This window comes from Ambystoma mexicanum, chromosome 12, assembly GCF_040938575.1.
Source record: "Ambystoma mexicanum isolate Mex_15411 chromosome 12, UKY_AmexF1_1, whole genome shotgun sequence".
NCBI classification, from domain to species: Eukaryota; Metazoa; Chordata; class Amphibia; order Caudata; family Ambystomatidae; genus Ambystoma; species Ambystoma mexicanum.
In genome coordinates this window covers 1,137,345,558-1,137,365,282 of record NC_090936.1, presented here as the reverse complement: position 1 = coordinate 1,137,365,282, position 19,725 = coordinate 1,137,345,558, and the positions used below count along the sequence as shown (strand labels likewise).

At 47.3% G+C, this 19,725-nt stretch overlaps 1 protein-coding gene across 2 annotated transcripts in view; it reads left to right on the top strand.

Moving 5' to 3' along the window:
* Window positions 1-19,725, top strand: part of USP6NL (USP6 N-terminal like) — a 1,148,352-nt gene that overhangs the window by 919,726 nt on the left and 208,901 nt on the right. The gene's annotated exons all lie outside the window — the stretch shown is intronic.

Here is a 19,725-nt window from a genome sequence, read left to right as displayed (position 1 = left end):
GACCGGGGGCTCTTCTGGGCATTCTGTGGGCAGATCCGAGGCCCTCAAGGTGACCAGCTCCCACGCGAAGGGGCTTAGGGGCCCTGCTGGGCTATCTTTGGAAGGGGGATCAAGTTCGTCCTGCTCATCGACCCCAAGGGTTAAAGGATTGTTGGGTTCTACCCCCAAGAGTCAGTCCTCGGCACGATGCAGCACAACTACCGGCGCAGGTGCCGAGGGCGCACAGCGTACCGTAGCTCACTCCGAGGTCATGGGTTAGGGCGGTCCGACTGGCCGGCCGGCCAAGGGCTCAGTGCCTACCAGAGTGGTCTCTGAGGTCGATGCCTCTTTTTCGGGTTCAGGACCCAAGGTGTGTCCTCCCATGTCTGAGCCAGCACATGGCTCGGGCCTTCACACCCTCCCGCTCTGAGCCATGGTGCTAGGCCCCAAGATGGCAGTGCGGCACGTGGCGGAGCCTGCAAGGGTGGCCATCTTGGATTCGACTCAGGACCGGCTTATTGAATGGGTCTTGCAAGAAGGTTCCAGTCCCCTTCCCCGGACAGCAGACTGTATGGTGCTGGTAGCTGGCCCCCTCAGGGGTACATCTACCTATCGCATCCTTATGGCCACATGGCTCAAACGTCTCAGTGCTTCGATCAGGAGCAGAGACTCGGAGCTTGGGAGGGCTGGCCCCCTAGGGACCCAGCTTCTTTGAGCGCTCCCTCCTCCTTATGCGTTCCCCCACAGTTGACAGGGCTCCTCAAGGACATGGTGAAGGAGGTGAACCCGCAGGTGGTGCCTCCCAGGCACCCTCTTCCGGGCCCTCCGCCTGTACCTCCTGCGCTGCCAGTGCCTTGTCCTTACCCAGTCTAGGCCTTAGCGGTTGTTCAGGCCCCTTCTCCTCCTCCTGTAGCACGAACGCCTCCCCCTCAGCAGCCGTTGGACCGGTTTTCAGCTCCGGACTTAGGGGGGACCCCTCCGTCACCTGTGTGCCAGGGCCTGAACTCCCCTCAGTCTGTGAAAAGGGGAGGAGGGGACGATGAGGACGATGACGCCCAGGACGATAAACCCTTGGCATCTGATATGGCTTTTACTGACCATCTTCAGGGTCTTGCAGAGTTCTTGTGGGTTCCCCTGCCATTGGAAGCCCCCCAATAGTCGGGGAGGGGGGGGCAAGCAGAGGTTTTGGGCAAGTGCACCATGATCCGTTGTGGCATCCCTCTCAAAGATGTCCTGCAGGTGGCGATAAAGATCTGGGAGAAGCCCAGGGCCAACACCCAGATGAACAACAAGTTGGACAGCAGGTTCAGGCTGACTGAGGGGGAACCAGTCCTCCTCGCCTCCCACCCTCAACCACACTCTTCAGTGGTGGCTGCTGCCTTGCTCTATTCTAAACCACCACCATCATCATCTTCGTTGTCTTCCTCCTCGGGAGCCACCTACAGTTGTCTCGCCAAGGAGTCTTTGGGCAAACGATATGCCATATCAGGGCTGCATCTGTGACAGGCCAGTGCCGACGCCCTTTTAGCCATGGCTAACCAGAAGCTGTTGCAGGAGTTTGTGGGGTTTCTGCCTGACCTCCCTCTAGAGACGCAAGCCTCCTTCAAGGCCGATCTGGCGGATGCCCGGGCCGTTGCGCAGGACCTCAGGGAGACTTCGGTCTCCCACATCGATACAGCCAGGCTGTGCCTGGGAGTCGAGATGAGAAGGACGGCATGGATGCATGACACAAAATGTTCATCTGATGTGCAAGAGTGGATCCTCAATCTTCCCTTTGAGGGCGTGGACCTCTTTTATTCGTCAACCGATGACGAGTTGACAAAGTAGAAAACCTCCACACAAACCGCCAAGTCCTTGGCTATTCTAACAAAGGCAGGGCAGACGTCCTTCCTTCAGTCTCAGGGCCGGGCCGAGTTCAAACCCAGCCCTTTCACTGGCTTCAAGGGCTTTAGAGACCGCAGTACGCGGAGGCCTGGCAGGTCGCCCAGCGACAACAGGAGGAAGCAGCAGATGACTTCATGTATTCTTTTTTTTTTTCGCTCCCCCTTCTCTGCCCCTTCCTCAGATGCCAAGAAGCAGTGACGTCAGGATCGGGGAACACAACTCTCAGTAGGGGGCAGGCTGGCTCTCTTCCAGGACAGCTGGAAGCATTATTTCAAAAGTCCTTGGATACTGCTATAGTCTCCATGGGATTCAATCTTCCTCTTTCTTTAACTCTACCATCCTCTCCTCCTCTACGCCTGGTTGGGTACCCGGCTCTTTTGCAGGAGTTCCTTTCTCTTCTGGAGATGCAGGCGGTGGAGCCGGTTCCTCAGTCAAACAGGGTCTCCGGGTTACTACTTCAGGATTATTGGGGTACCCAAGAACAACCAGGCTGGCCTGAGGGTGGTCCTAGACCTGTCATTTCTCAACCCGTCTTTACTGCTTGAAAAGCTTCAAGATGATTACTTCTGCCCACATTGCAGAATCCCTATGCGTAGGGGACTTGATGTGCTCTCTAGACCTCAAGAATGCATACCTTTATGTCCCTCTTATACCAGCCGCATCGGAGGTTTCTGCGGTTCACGATAATGTTGTACCACATTCAGTACCAGGTGCTCTGCTTCGTCCTCAGTTAGGCCCCTTGTGTGTCCACAAAACTGATGAATGTGGTGGCTGGTCTCCTCCGCATGGAGGACCATCACTTATACTCGTATCTGGACTACTGGCCAGACGGGCCATCTCTCCCAAGGGGGCAGTGCACTCCTGCCACTAGCTGGCAGACGTTCTGACCCTGCTGGGGTTTTCCCTCAACCGATTTAAGTCGCAGGTGACTCCCGCCCAGGATATGGTCTTCCTGGGAGAGAGTTTGGACACGATAGCGCAGTGGGTGTTACCCACATTTGAGAGGCACCTCTCCCTCCGCAGGGTGATGGGACACTTTTTGGCCAACTCAACTATCTCAGCATGGTGGCTCCAGCATCTTCTGTGTCTGATGGCATCTTGCATGCTCACTGTGCAGCATGCCCGCCTCAAGATGAGGCGCATCCAGCTCCACCTGGTTGCCATTTGGGACCAGGAGTTGGGGTCCCAGGCAGACAGGATCCCTACACCCCGCTCGCCTTCCTGCATCTTCGCTGTTGACTGTTGGACTGCAGTGTGGCAGTGGGAGCCCACTTTACCCACCTGGAGCCCACCCTGGTGGTGACGACTGACTCCTCTCTTTCGTGTTTCGGGGGCTCCTCTAGAGAGCTACCCCATTCATGGCGTATGGTCCAGGACGGAATCCCTCCAGCATATCAATCTGCCTGAGCTCAGGGCAGTGGACCTTGAGCGCAAAGCTTTTCTGCCCTATGTCTGGGGCATGGCAGTTCTGTTTACCTGAACAAATAGGGTGGGACCCGTTCGATCCACCCCCTCTCCCTTTTATGCATCCACCCCCTCTCCCTTTTGTGCATGGAGGCAATTTCAATATGGGAATGAGTCCCGATGGAGGGAATTTTGATTTCTATGGTCCACCTTCCGGGGAACAGCAATGCAGAAGTGGACCAGCTGAGCCACTTGGGGTTCAGCACCTTCGAGTGGGAGTTAGACACCAACTCATAGTTGCCCCCTGTACCCAAAATGGGGGTTCCCGGATCTGGACTTATTCGCATCTCCTCAGAATTCAAAGTGCCCCCGGTTTGCCTCATGAGCTGGGTGGGGTCAGGGGTCTCTGGGAGACGCCTTCCAGATCTCCTGGCACGGCCGCATTTGTTATGCGTTTCCTCCTCCACTGTTGCTCCAGCAGACACTGCAAATTCTGGGTGTCAGTGGGATACAGCCTTATCCTGATTGCCCCCCACTTGCCCGCTAGGGCGTAATTCTTGGATCTGCTGCTGTTCTTCTCCCAGGGGACTCGCCATCTACAGATTCCCAGCAGGGCGTTCCTGACTCAGCTAGGCGGCTCAGTGGAGCACTAGGGCCCAGCCAGGCTGGCCCTAGCAGCCTGGTTCCTGACCAGCTGAGACTGCTGCATGCTCAGTTTTCTGATGCCAATGGGACATCATACAGGGGGGTATGTACTCAAACCCAATGTAAGTGTAAGTGGACTAAGTTTTGCGACTGGGCGACGTGCTGACATTCTCTGTGCATCTGGCTTGTTCCGTTAGATACCTGCTGCACATATTTGGCAGCCATTGGGGATCTAAAAGAACTCCCCAAAGCATGTTTTTTCAGCAGCCTACCCAGTGGTTAAGGCCCACCTCAAGGGGTTGTCCAAGCTTTTTCTTTCAGGGCATATGCCCGGTCTGGGGCCTCAATATGGTGCTGGCAGCCTTGCGGCGCAAGCCTTTTGATCCAATGGCCTTTGTGGACATCCGGCTCGTGATACTGAAGACGGTACTGTTGGTGGCACTCACCTCTGCACGGAGGGTCAGCGAGTTACAGGCGTTTTCATTGTGCAAGCCCTTCACCACTTTTCATAGCAACAAGGTCATCATGCACACTCATCCAAAATATTTACCCAAGGTTGTCTCTCCATTCCATTTGAACAAGGAGATGAGCCTGCTGGTGTTCTTCCCAAACCCGCAGTCAGTGGCAGAAAAGGCTCTATATTCTGTGAACCTCAAGAGAGTCCTCAAGCTCTATTTTTCTCGGACACAATCCATCCGGAGGTCTGAGGCATTTTGTTACTTTCGGGGGCCCGTCTCCCGGCACCCAGGTGTCCAAAGCTTTTATCGCCTGTTGGATGGTCCAGGCCATCTCAGAGGCATATCCGGCCTTGGGCAAGACGATTCCTGAAGCGATTCATGCCCACGCAGTCATAGCCAAGGCCACGACCGTCACTTTTCAAAAACATGCTTGTTAGCATGTGATCAGCAGAGCGGCTACATGGGCCACTATGTCGACCTTCTGTAAGCACTGTTCCTTGGATACCAGCTCTAGACGTGATGCCGAGTTCGGTCAGGTGGTTCTGAAGACCCTTTTTGCTTCATCATAGATATGAGCCGGGTTGTCATGGCTCCACCCTATGGTCTTGATACGGTGGAATAACCCACAAGGATGGAGGAAAGGGTACGGGATTTATGAGTAAATAAAGTTACCCACTGTAGTGACTAGAGTACTCATAGTCCCCTTAACTCCATACATCCCACCCACCTTCCCCCACTTGTTGCCAAGTCCTAATATATTCAGTATAGCCAGGTATTTAAGCTTCCTATGTGTTAAAAGGGGACTGAGGTGAGGCGCCGGAGGGCAGGGCTTTCGGGGAGGTGGGGGAGGTGTTCTCAAGCCTGGTGCCGCACCCCTGCTTGCTGTACTGCCAAAGGTTCTGGTACCGTTCCCATGTTGGGGGATGCCCACAAGGATGGAGGAAAGGGGACTATGGGCTAGGAGTACTTTAATTTATGTACGATTACTGTGCATACATAATAGACTTAACCAGTTACTCGTTCTTGACTTCCAGATCCCTGTATAGCCTATAGCCTTTGGCTCACCCACCTCCCGTCAGTCTCTGGGCTCCCTCAGCCCACTCCTAGCCCAGTCAATGGGGTCTCCCCGCCCTTCTCCCACCACTGTCCCATGGCACTCCTCACCATGCTCCAACCTCAGTTCCTGGGCTCCCACCACTGTCCCATGACTCTTCCCCCCCCCCCCCCACTCCAAAAACAACCTGAGGTCTCCCTACTTACATTGTATAATCCCCATCCTGTTTCGTTCCTCCCACTGAATTCAAACATCCTGGTAGTGAGCTCTCTGGAAAGGCACAAAGAGCTTGCTTCCGGGGTGTTTATTTCCTGGGTCAGCCATGCTCACTGACCCCCATCCTCGCCCCGTCACCCTGCGCATGTGTGGCGGGGGCCATGTTGGGATGGGATATGCACAAATATGCATGTACCATCCCACGTCGGCTTTTTCTTTAATCTTTTTCTTTCTTTTTTTCCCTCTTTTTTCCCCCTCTTTTATGTGTAATTTCAGGCTGGAATCCCACCCTCTCTTCCCCCTACTCCCCCTGGCATCATGACGCATGCCCCACAGTTTGAAGACTTCTGTCCTAAGCATACCATGCACGGTAAGGCATAGTATACTATTTCTTTCTGTACGATTAGGAGTATTTAGCTAGGGCATGTGTAGCAATCACAGCAGCCAAGGCACAGTCCTTGTGCCCAAAGGCATTTAACATTTCACATTCTCTAACAGGGGGCAAAGAGTGAAGTGCTCATTAACGTTGCCCTTGCAGTGGAGGCCTGCACCACTAGACTGGAGTCCGATAGGTGGACAAGAAGCCCTGGTCAGACAGGGCTTGTCTATGCTTTCTCAGTTTCCTAGTCCACAGCCTGAATGGAGGATGGCTTAACCATTGCACTGATCACAGTGGAGACGTGTCTCCATGGCAGAGGCTTGTTCCAGACTATCCACAAGTTCAAATTGGACCACATTGTCTTCAACCTTAGCAATTATCCTCTGAAAGGTTATATGGGGCTTTCCACAGGCCAAGGCCTGCATAAAATAAAGCTCCAGGGATGTGTCCAGACCACTGGCATTCTGTAAATCCAATGCCAATTTAGTCAAGGGAATGTCATGCACATGGAATTACTCTGGGAAGTCTTTCGCCTCTCCTGAATGCAAGGGCTCCAGGCCATAAGTGAGAGGGCTCCTGAATGCAAGGGCTCCAGGCCATAAGTGAGAGGGTCATCTTCGTCATCAAACATCTGGCCCAAATTTGCAAAGAATTGAGGCCTAGACGCTGGAAAGAATTCCAGGAAGGTGTTGGTGACGAAGCTGGGGAATAGATGCCAGAGATCAGAGTCATGTGGTGGTGCTGGAGGAGAGAGAGGTGTCCGCGGTCTAAGCCAGAACCGAGTGAAAGGGGCATGTGGTTGCAGTCAGAAAAGGTGCCTCTGCCGGCTTGGCTAAGTGCAGTAGACCCTTGCACCAGTGCTAGTTTAAAAGCTGCCGGGGCCTTGGCCAAGCTGTCTAACATCTGTTGCCTGAATTACTCCCACTACATCGACTTAAAGAAGCAAGGCAGGAACTATTCCTCAGGTGCTGGTAAGTCCTCAGTAGACGACTACACATCCCTCGATCGGAAGAGATTGTCTCCTTGTGCAGTAAAAGGGATGATTGTGCCCTGACTGGTCACTAAGGGAGCAAGACCTCTTGGGGCATTCCTTTCTGTTCCTTTATTTCTGGTCACCTTCATGGGACCTGTAGTCCTCTGTCTAGTACTCATCATGAGCGGTGTTCCATTTCAACCTTTTGAGAAGCCCTGGCCTTAGTAGCGGTTGGCCCTGAAGCAGACGATTGGAGAGGGCATGTTTGCCATGCTTGTGGAGTTAGTATAAAGCTCTGAGAGGGCCCATCCTGGCATAGATTTATTCACAGTCCTCTGTATCGTGTTCCTTCCCTGGCAGTAGGGATAAACAACATGGGTGGTCTGAAATGGACATCTGCATTGGCAATCCCTAGAGGGATTGAAGTCCATTTTAGGATTCAACATGATGTAATGAGAAAATGAATTCCAAAATTACTAGTGTTGTTTCTGAGCAACATACTGAGTGAACAGAAAAATTAGGGCCTGGCCCAATGGGACGACGTCAATGTGATATATTATGTGGGAACTTGAACATCCACCTTCCTAATTACCTAGGTCTTCATTAAAATGAAGCTAATCTGGAAGGCAGAGCTTTACAGTGGCATCGTGAATCACATGCTAGAGCTCTCCACATGTTAAATGCACAGACCCCAGGGGATATTCCAGGAGCATGCACATGGGGCTGGGGAGCTAAAAGATTCTGTATAGACTGTTTCATCTCAGGCAATTCAAGGGGCAGAATTAAGAGCCTTCACATCACACAGCAATTGGCAAGTGATCACGACATGGTTGTCACAAGATTTGAGAATCTCAAAACTTGCAAACTAAGAAAGTTCATGAAACCGGTACTATTGACATCGGTTTGAAACCGGTTAAAAGTAGGGAAGCAAGAGATCGATACCATCTGCAAAAAATGTAAAACGAGAGTGCATGACAATAATCATACCCTTGATTATAAATGGACCGTAAAGGACTTTACCCTATAAAGAGTGATATAAACACACAAACAACATACCGCTCATGCTTTTGACCCATTGGTCATTCAGGCCAAAAAGGAACAATGTGCAGATTTATGGAAAATCAAAGCTAGCCGAACCTTACAAGTGACTGAACCACTCCGATTATGAAAACAAAAATTCAGCAGTTGGCTAAGAGCAACCAAATATCGTCACCTCCAAGCTGATGCAGAACAGATGCTCCAAGTAGTCTGCAAAATGAACACAAAGGATCTCTGGATGCTCTAAAATAATGGAGGGACCTCTAGCACTGATCCAATGATTAATCAAGTAAGTGAGTCATCATGGCATGCCCACTACTCAAGTCTCTTTGCAAATCTGAACAGCCCAATGAAAGAACGGAAGACAACAAACATTCTTGAATGGAAAATTGAAATTGATAGAGCTGATGTGGAAGCGAGGATAAAAAGGGCTTAGTTCCTCTCGTGCTGCAGGACCCAACGGCATATCTAATCAACTTCTGAAAAACAACCCTTCATAATGGAGTCGGAGGAGAATCTTGGTCTTTGAGCAAATTCTCTGAACTAATCAAGTACCATCGACGTGGCAGGAGGCGATAATTGTCCTCATTCATAATAAAGGGTGATCGAGCAAATCCTCACAATTCGTGCCCAATCGCACTTTTAGGCTCGATGGGGAAACTTTTCGCCTCAGGTTTACTATGAGATCTAACCAGTTGGGCTATGTGCATGGGAATAATGGATCCCTGTGGGTACATCATTAAATCTCTTCATACTGGGCATAATGAAACCACAAGCTCTAAAGTTAGGTGCTTGCATTAACTTGGCATTCATGGACCTACAACAGGCTTTTGACTGTGTTAACATGTCAAAGTTGTGGGCGAAACTAAGTAAGTGCAATAGTCCCGCAGACTTATTGGATGCAATCCGCTCCTTGTACTCTGAGACATCAGTTACTTAGAGTGCGACTGAACATTTTAATGACGAGAGAGGTAGAGTTGAGTAGAAAATTGATACCTAAAGACTTTTTGCACTGCAGATTTTGCAAATTTCCTGGGCTGACTGAAGCCCTCTTCCACTTAGTGACCGCATATCCTGCTCTTGCCACCCTGCGAGATAAATACTTGTAGGAGCAGATGAAATATTCAACCATAACCTTAGATTCAATGTGGTGGGAATGGATGCTCATGGGGTAGGGTCCTTCAGGCTAAATTTGGCTGTACTACAATTTATCGAAGCAATACTGCAAATCTTTAAAAAAGATGACTGATTAATAAATCAGAAAAATGCAAATATGCCTAAGGCAAATAAATAGTAAAGCTGCTACCCCTGCCAGAAGTTGAAAGGTCAACTTTGACTTGTGGGGTTGTCATTGGCACATTTATTTCAAGAACGGCTTCGAGATTTGCAATGGATTGTAAAGTACAATGTTAATGTTAAAGGACATTTGTACCGCGCACTATCACCACGGAAGTGGTCCCCTGGCGCTCTGGCGGCTCTGAAAAATGGGAGGAGAGGGGGGGGGGGTTAGTGGGAATAAGCTGGGAAAGTGCACAAGAGCAGTGATGTGCTGTTGACCGCCTCAGCCCGGTGGGTCCGTTGGTTGGGCTTGGGGTGTTTTATGGTCCGTAGTCGTCGTGTGATGTTGTGCAAGTCTGTGTGGTTTGTTTTGTTGTTGCATTGTTGTGCAGTTTGTGCGGTTTGCTGCGTTTTAGGCTTGTGGTTGTATTTGGTTATAGTTTGAGAGGTGTATGCAGAGGGATGGAATTGTTAGTTGGTTGGTTAGTTGGCATTGCTGTCCTTGCAATTGTGGGATTCCATCTAGGTGCGGTACATGCTAACAGTCACATTTCTATCTAGATGCCACGCAAGCTAAAGTTCAGAATTCCATACTAGTGTGGCACATGCTATGGTCAAATTTCTGTCCAGATGCGACGCACGCTAGGGTTCAGAATCCTGAGTGTGGTGCATGCGAACAGTCACATTTCTATATAGATTCAACGCAAGCTAGGTTCATAATTTTAAGTGTGGTGCATGCTAAGAATCACATTTCTATCTAGATGTGACGCCAGCTAGGTTCAGAATTCTAAGGTCTCGGGAGGATAGCTCAATGCAACGTGCTCACCTTGGAAGCAAGACGACACGGAGCAACATGGGTTCGATCCCCGGGTCTGCATTTAGAAACCTCTGGGTATTAAGCGCATTATAAATAATCAATCATGATCAATCAATCATAAGTGTGGTGCATGCTAAGAATCACATTTCTATCTAGATGCGACGCGAACAATAACCCAAAGATTATAACTTGTCAAATTGTACAATGGAACGTCCTTTAGAGATGCATGTTAAGATTTGTGATGTGAAGATAATTGATGTGTTTTAATGTAAATGGCTAAAAGGTCTTATTTTAAGTCTAACCAATAAAAATGTTAAAAAAATTTAAAATAAACATTTGCTGAGTTCATGGGGCCCCAATGTCTCCATATATACTGCCTCTGGTACCATATCTGGCATCACAGGCAGACAATGAAGTTGAGTGGTGCAGACACGATTCTTATGATGCCCCCTGATGGCTGAAAACAGTTCCAAGTTCTAGAAGATATATATCTAAGACAAGGAATCTGTGGGAGGAAGGATTCCATTAGAAATACCTTGCATAACATGACCCCAAATCATTCACCCATAATCACACTCTATATTCTCTAATCTTAAAACATACATCTACAATGAAACCTTAGATTAAAGTACTAACACTCACAATACTAAAATAACTATCTCGCAACATATACTCATACTAACATTGTCATACTGCACCCCAAATCAAACTTGCTAACGTTAACATGTCAATTACAATCAAGCACACATGCAACAGTATACAAACTAATCACAAAATACTATTTTTTAACAATCCAAAAAAGGGTGAGTTCGGTTTGACTGATGTTGGTTTTAGTTTTTGTTACGCTTATTGTTAAATTAAACAGAAAACCTTACATTTTGGAATTCCCTAAATTTATAAACCGCAAACATTATAACTATATTGCAAAGTTTACATGACCGATCACATAGGAAAATGAGTTTTCTTTTCACTGTAACGTTTGGCCTCAGAAAAGTATTATTTTGCACCAAATATTCGATAGACACAAAAACATACTTTTACGACACATGTGTTAAAATGGTCTGCTTCAATTTTCAGCGCACACCTAGCACTTACCTTTGAATTATTATATAGATACACACACTGCTCAGAATAACAGGGAGTGAAATAGCCACAAATGGCAGGTACGAATCATAAAAGCAGAATAGCATTTTATTTGCATCGCACAAATCTCATCACACTTCAAAATTTACCGTACACAGCATTTATTCACAATTTAACAATCACTTAAATATTCAGCGGTTTACATCAATACCGTAGTTAAAATGACTGTTGTGAAACAGTGGTGCGCTGTGAGTAAATGTTTAATTTGTAATGTGATGGAGCTGGCTCATAGACGAGAAGTACTTAAGTTGAAATGTATGTTTGTACCTTAACATTGGCATTCCCAACATTTTCAGACTATGATTTTTCATAGGGATTTTTCCCACTACATATATAAGCTTGTGTTTCATTGTGTTAAGCATCTTGGGAACGTCGGAAGCGGCCACTCAGCTCTGTGTATGCGAGCTTGCGAACGTTGTGTGGCTTGACATGGTTAGCAGTGTCAGCTCAGGTCCTTTACTCTAACCGATCTAACCAATCGAGGGAGGCAACGGCTATGCGCTATGAGCCACGATTAGCAGCATCTGTGGCCGTGCACGGGCTACGCGGGCAGCGAGCCATGATTACCAGCACCTGGAGCCGTGGGAGGGCTGTGAGGCCTGCGAGCCTTGAGAGGGCCGTGAGGGCTACGAGCCACGGTAATCAGCACCTGCGCCACAACCTGGGACCGGCTGCAGAATTGGTAAGGTTTGCGGTCTGCTGCACCAGACCATCGGTGCTTGGTGCTCGGGCTGCCTTGGTGCGGTCGGGGGAGTAGGGGAGCAGTGTGGCGCGTCCCCGAATCCTTGTGGGTCACCTACTTTGGCCCCAGAGCTGCCCTGTAAGCTTCCACAATTTGAGGTGACAGCAGATTAGGCAAACTGTCGGCAGTCTGAGATCACAGTACCGATGGTATTCAGGCCCGGACGCCTGTAGAGGTGTGAAGTGTGTTAAGAAGAGGGATAATGGAGAACTGTGGTAGGAACGGGAGGTAACGGGGGCTTTTCTGCCCACCCCCTTAATTATACCTTCCCTATCCCCCCCCTCCTCCTCACACCATATTACAAGTGCCTAACGGTACGGCTAACCGGCATTACTAAAGCATTTACTTTAAGTGTCCTAATTTGCTTGCCTATGGTGTTACTAAAGGCACCAGGGTGGTGAGGCCAATAAAGTAGATAGCATCAATTCAGGCAGAACAGCAACAGACCGCAGGGTTCCGGGGCCTCCACTGCTTATCCTTAAATCCAGCAGTGAACATATTTCCTCCTTGGCTAGCCCTAATTAGGAGACACCTGGCCGAGTGCCTCTGTTCCTGTAACTGATTGTCTCTAGGTAAAGGAGCCCTGAACATCATCAAGTATGAGCTACTTTTCACCCCAAGTGGGCCTTTGATCAATAGAAAAATCCTGAGCCAACGGGAGCCACTACAATAAGAAGCTGCAGGAGACCTATTGGGTGAGAAGTCGATTCAGACATTCAGCCCTCCACCAGCAAGCGGACAATGTCTCAGGGGAAGGGTTCTCCACAGACTAAATACAATCTACGCAAATCCACGAAACAACCCAGTAAGGCGAACGCCGACTCAGTCCCTCTGGCGATCAATATGAAGCAAAAAAAGAAACTTAAGAACCCCATTTCTTCGGATCAAGCCAGGATCACAGGATTTTTCCCCCCGAACCCTTTGATTCCTCCCTTGGGCATCACCTCCACCAGTATTGAAGAGATTGCCACCCCAGGACCTAGTGCTAGCGGATTTAGTTCGACCCACTATGAGGACATCAACAATTCCCTACTGGAGCTATGCTTAAATATCCAAAAGGGAATGTTATCACAAATCCCACTGTCAATAGAAAATGGCACCCCACCTCAGGCTGAGAACTATCCAGGTGGAATGACTGAGCCACCGAATCCGTCGGGGAGCCTCGGTCATCTTTCTGCTTCGCCCTATCTGGTCCTGACCTCGATGGAAGATGGACCTGAGAAAGAATCAGGAGAGCCAGAATGTACCGTATTTATGGCCAACGAGATAGCGTAGCTCCAGTCTTCAGTGGCCTCCATACAATTTGCTCTTAAGATCTTGCTGCAAATGTCAGGAAGAATTTTGGCCAATACTATTACACGGATGCCGACTCAGGATTCTCTGGGAAATTAACGTGAAGAGGCCGACAAAAACCTCTCTGTAGCCATCCAAATCGCAGAGGACAACATTGAGCAACAAAACAATGAGTACCCTCTGGAAGCTGAACAAAGCCCTATGGTGTACTCTCGGAAACCGCGCCGATTGGCAAAGAAAGCATTAAAGAACATCAAACCCATCACGCAGCCAGCTCTGGAGTCAGACATATCATCTCCCATAATGCAGTCTAAAAAAGCTAGGAAAAGAGCAGCCAAAGCCAGGAAAAAGAACCCTCCAGCTAAGGGCCGCTTAACCAGCTTGTTGCTTAAGGACCAAGAGAAGCTGGCTGATTTCGTGGAAGATGACGAACTGTTGGATATTCCTGACCATAGTGAAGACGGAAGGGGGCCTCCTATGCCGGCCATATCAGTAAAATCAGCAGATTCAAACAGCAAACCGATGAGGGAAATATCAATACTACCTGAAGACGGGAAAGATCTATCCAGTAATCATGTGTGCCTCATACAAAATCTATATCAGACTGGCAAAAACAAATGGTTAGCTCGATCCGAGCTACTGGTGAGGTTCACTTCGGTCCCAGAACTACGTGTCCTCACATCTGACGACTTTTTATTTGTCGAGCCGCTGAAGGGTCCTAACCCGAATGTTTCCGCTCTACATTGTACATTTTCATCAACAGCCAAGATCATCAGAAAATATAAAGAGGATCTGAGGCTTGTGGATATTTATATTGATGTGGATCTGAACAAGGCCGATCCTAATGCAATACCAGAGGATTTGAACACTCAATTTAAGCCCTTATTATCCTCTTCTAATATGGAAGGGAAGAGAGTGGACATCGCTGAATTACAGCAAACTCTGAAGTGGCTGTTGGACTCTCTTCAGGGTGTGGTATCCAACAACTGAGATTTTACCATCCTCACATGGAATTGTCGAGGCCATTCCCATTTGTTGAGAGCGGAGGGGCTGGCCTCAGTTCTGGCCAATCATAGCTGCTTCTGTCTGCAAGAAACATCGACGACAGACCCATTGGTTTTTGATGGCTATGTGGTGCACCAAGCTTTTGCCACTAGAGGAGAAAAAGGTCGTCCTTCAGGCGGCCTACTTATTTGGGTGATTAATTCACTATCCTCTAGACGGGTCAATAGTTGCCATGAGAACATTATTGCAGTGGAAGTGGTATTGGTTCAAGAATTTAGTCCAGAAAGACTCCTCCTTATAGATCTGTAAAACCCACCCAGAGCAATAAAAAGTGAACCAATACACGCGGCACTACAGGAGTTATTGACATCGTGGTCGATAAATTCTGAGAATTCTGCAGTGGTTGTGATGGGTAACTTAACTGTCATATGACAGGAACGGGACTCTCTTCTTCTAATCCCAAACTGAAAGACAAATGTACAATGATGCACAGTAAACAAGATATGGAGGGGCTGGGATGGTTAGGACTGTTTGATGGCTGCGGACTAGAAATGATCAATGGCCGCACCCCTGGAGATTGTCCGGGAAAACAGACCTGGTCTAACGGTACGGCATCTAGTATACTGGATTATATCTTTCTGTGCCCCAAAATGCTACACCCAGCTGCCGATATGGAAGTGATCACGAATAATTGGAACGTTCATGCTTTTCTCCGATGCACTTTTAACATTGTGTGGGACAGTTGTTCCCAGTGTAATATGGGTACAATTAAGTTAAACCAGGCAGGGACCAGAATTAGCTGGTCAGACAATAACATCAGCCGGGCCAGTAAATCCTTGTAGCTTACCCAATTTTCAGGCCATGTCCATCAATTCTATTGAGGAGTGGGTGTTGGCCTTTTCTATTAAACATGCCACATCTACCAGAGGACCTATGACAAGAGAGAAAGGAAACTTGCAGCCATTTAATAGTGATATTAGAGATGCCAAGAGGGGTCTCGGAGCCAGCCTTCGCAAAATTAAGGTCCAGAATCTGACCATGCCACAATATGACACACTGGCAAGGAAAATAAAAAATAAATACAGGACCGTTATCAAGAACATCAAAAGGGCGGTAAGAAATCGAGCCCATCAGCAATTAGTCCATACTATTTGCCCTAAAAATTCACGAAGTATCTGGACACTTCTAAGTGAGGCAAGGGGCAAAAGTAAAAGCTCATTAGACAATCCTATAAGCAGAGTTGCATGGGAAAAGCACTTGAAGGAACGCAACTCTTCTCAAGTGCCTGATAAGATTAACAGAATTAATGAAGCTCCGATACATCGCCCTTTTGATGTTTCTCCCGGGGCAATATTGGCTAAAATCAAAGATCTAAAATCCTCAAGAGCACCTGGCCCGAACGGATTGTCCAATGCCGTCATTAAGAGCTATCCAGAATTTTGGTCCAGTCTATTAGCTATCCTATTCGAAAAGATCTTGTAATATGGAACAATCCCCCATTCCTGGCAAACTGCAATACTCGTCCCGATTTTTAAAAAGGGAAATAGATTAAATCCTAACAATTATAGACTTCTTTCTATGCTAGATGCTACAGGAAAAGTGTTTGCATCTTTACTACTGAGTGAAATGCAGAAATGGGTAGACACCGCCAACATTCTGTGTAAATTCCAGAGTGGATTTAGGCGAGAATATTCCACGACCCACAATCTTGTTATAATGGGCATCCTACGTACAAGAGCGCTTACTAAGGAGCAGCCTCCACTCTATGCGCTGTATATTGCTTTTAAGGCGGCATTCGATTCCATCCCTAGAGATAGGCTGTGGCTCAAACTAGATACCATCGGGTGCCCAAAGGGGATACTATACTATTTTAGACTCCTTCACCATAATAATACGGTCAGGCTCAAATTAGATCAGGAAGGGCATCTGACCAATATGGTGCATCAAAACAGGGGAGTCAAACAAGGGTGTGTCACTGCACCATTGGTCTATAACCTATATGTGCATGACATACCATTAGTAATTGAGGCTGTTAACAACTGCCCCCCCAAAATTGGAGATTCCCACTGTGCTGTATTAGCTTACTTAGACGATTTGTACTATTGGACAACACCATAAGTGGCCTTAGAAGATCGGCAACTGCACTGTGGGAGTATGCCAAAGTCAATGGGCTGACTATTCCTCGACAAAACCATGGTTATCAGATACACTCATAAAAGAGCCAGAAGGATTAACCTCATGGTGGAGAATATGAGCATAGCATATACACCATGCTATCAATTCCTGGGGATTGAATTTGAACCATATGGAGACTATAATGCATGCAGACAAGCGCGTATTATTAAAGCCGCCCAAGTGTCTGCTCTCATGGCTAGCTTTTCTTACAAGCAGGGGGGATTTACAATGTGGGCCACACGGCATTTATATATCCAAGTGTTCACCCCAATGATCATGTACGGCCTAGAGGCACTCTGGACCAGAGACCTGGCGTGGCTCCAAGTGATTGAAGGAAAATTCTGGCGCTGGATACTGGGGCTACCTCCTGGAGTCCCAACGGCCCTAATAAGATTAGAACTTAAAAGCCACTGTTCTAAAAAAAGAGAGCAGATTTTTTCCTGAGGATGATTGGCGGCTCCACTAATCCATTATTGATAACTGTCCGACAGGAATTAGGTAAAAGCAGTGCTACTAGCTCATTATACAAGCCTATGATCAAATATCTTAAAGAGATAGGATGGAATCACAGAAGAATTGGCCATTCATAAGCAGTGCAAAATGCGCTCCTTAAGCGAGTTGCCTTATGGGATTGGTTAGAAAATTATGCCCATTTGAGTAAATTAAAGAAATATCAGTTTGTTCATCACAGACACTATGACTTTATGAAGCCTCAGGCATACTTAAATCTCTGCCCAGCCACAAGACTTAGGCGATTTATTATCTTGCGAAGATTAGGACAACTCCCTACCAGGATGAACTTGGGGTGTAGAGCAAAAACTCCTATAGAAGATCGAATTTGCCGTCTGTGTAATCAAGCTGAAACCCTTGACAGCTAGACACTTACTAACTCAATGTCATGCTATGACCAAATCCATTCAGGCAACATTAGCTAAATATTTGCAAATTGTCTTTTTGGCAATACTGCATGAATGTGGGAATATGAGCTTATTAGTGGCCTTATACAATATATGGACAAGGATTGAAACCAGATTGGGCCCTCTGCTATAAAGTGTGATAGAAAAGCATTTATAAAATCATCTATATGCACTGTGACTGAAGACAATTCGCTCTGAATACCAGTATAACTTTCAAAGACTACACTCACTACTTCTTTCTTTTAATTTCTTTTAATTTGTTGTTATTAAATAGTAAGGTATTTTGTTAATCCAATGTTATATTTACGTGAAGATGTATACATATTGACACTGTTTATTTTGTTGTTTCATATTATTGTGTTTTATCTCTTGTGGAAAGTTACTTAGACTAAATCACATTAAATTAAATTAATTATATAACAGCCAATGAAAGTGATTGAATGAGAACCTCTGGGTTCAACCTGAATATCCAGTCGAATCTCTGTGACATGGCCTTTGTGACAACCTGTTTGGAACTAAGGCTCATCAGTCTTTGGAAATGTTTAAGGATTCCAAGGTCACGTCTAAGTTCCTGGGTTTAACGGTCGAAAAACCTTCTACTTTTGCTTACAATGCTTGTTTCTTTCAGACATACACTTACTTTGTCGGCTGTGATTGTGGTCTTGCACCCTCCGGTAAACTCATCAATTGGCATTTCCTGTTCCAGAATAGAGGCAGAGATTCCCAAAGATGAATACTTGCCACGCACACTGTCTCTTCAGCAACCCGGGTCCAAAAGCTCTTTAATTTGGACTTTGTGCACGCCACCCCTGAGGGATGTTTCCCTGTATGTCAGGGAGTGTCATCATACCACCTCAAAACCTTGGCTCTTACGGGTCATTTCACAGGTTTATTACCTCCCTTTGAAACGTTTAAACACCCGCCAAATCATTCTCCCTGCTGGTTTTCCCTTCCCCTGGACTTTATCTTGTGAAGAGCCGCACAGGGCTGGTGCCTATACCAGAAGGAGGAAAGGGAGAATATGCCCTCTACTTTCTGGTGCTGAACAGCAACGGACCCTGCATTGCATCAGGAGTCTGCAGCTGTTGAATTGGTTCCTGCGCAAGGACAAATTCCAGATGTTCACCTTAGCCCACATCCTCCAGGCCCACGACCTGTAGGACTGGTTTGTGTTACTGATCCTTCAAGAAGCCTCTTTCTACATGCCCCTTCATCCGATGCACAGGGAGTACCTGAGGTTTGCTTTTGGAAATACCCATGACCACTTTACAGTTCTGCCATTTAATCTTACCTCAGTCTCAATAGTCTATGCCAAACTGTTGGCTGTAGTGACTACATGTCTCGGGAGGGACTAGGTTCACATCTTTCCTTACCTGGGAATTTGAGTTTTGCCCGAGATCTGGTGTCGGCCCACCTGCACCACACCCATTGTCTACTATATAGTTTAGGCTTCTTCCTGAACTTTGAAGTTGCTTCAGTTCACTACGCGGTCAGTACATGGAGCTGTAAACGGTTTAATGTACTGAGCGTGTAGTGTTTGGCTTAAATATACTGTCATCCAAAGCCTCGCATTTTATAGTGCTTAGGTTGGCAATATATTTAAGCAAACAGCGATGGTAGGTCTCTGCGCCAGGAAATTACTGTTTGCAGTGCTATCCCGGTGTGGATATGTCCCTGCGTCAGCCAACAGGGCATTCCTAAATGGCAGCTGCACCTAAGGCGACGCGCCGAAATCCCTGTTTCCAAAACGACTGGGCCGAAGTAGATTCACATGATTTGCATAGGCCATCTAGTGGCTGGTGCAGAGCAGTTTTTCGAATTCGTACAAGGGTGTACCTTTCACACTATCCCTACTCTGCGTCCTCAGATTGTTTTTTTTCTGCCATGAGGTTGGACACAAAATGCTGAGTCTCTGTAATCCGAGCATCAAACGCTTCATTTTGTCGAGGACATTATCTCTTCCGCATCGGTATGAACAATAGTGGCAGTAGTGGTCAAGAACAGCAACAGAATGGTGCTTCACGCCAAAAGGCAATCAATAGGGAGACGGAAAAGGGCAAAAGGTTTGGAACATTTTATTCCTTTCATTTATAGAATGCCTCTAAACCCCCCTAGTGTTGCCCCTTTAAGCTTGCTCGTTTTTGAGTCAACCCTACAGAGAAGACTCAGTTTAAATTCGGCCTATCTTGCAATACTAAGTTCCCTTGGAAGGACCTGCACTGGGTGTGCAAAAGTTGTCTTCCAAAGGAGCACCACAATGCTCTGTCAAGCATGTAAGCTTTTTAAACCCAAAACACTTAAAGAGCATAGGACTAAGCGCTGGGC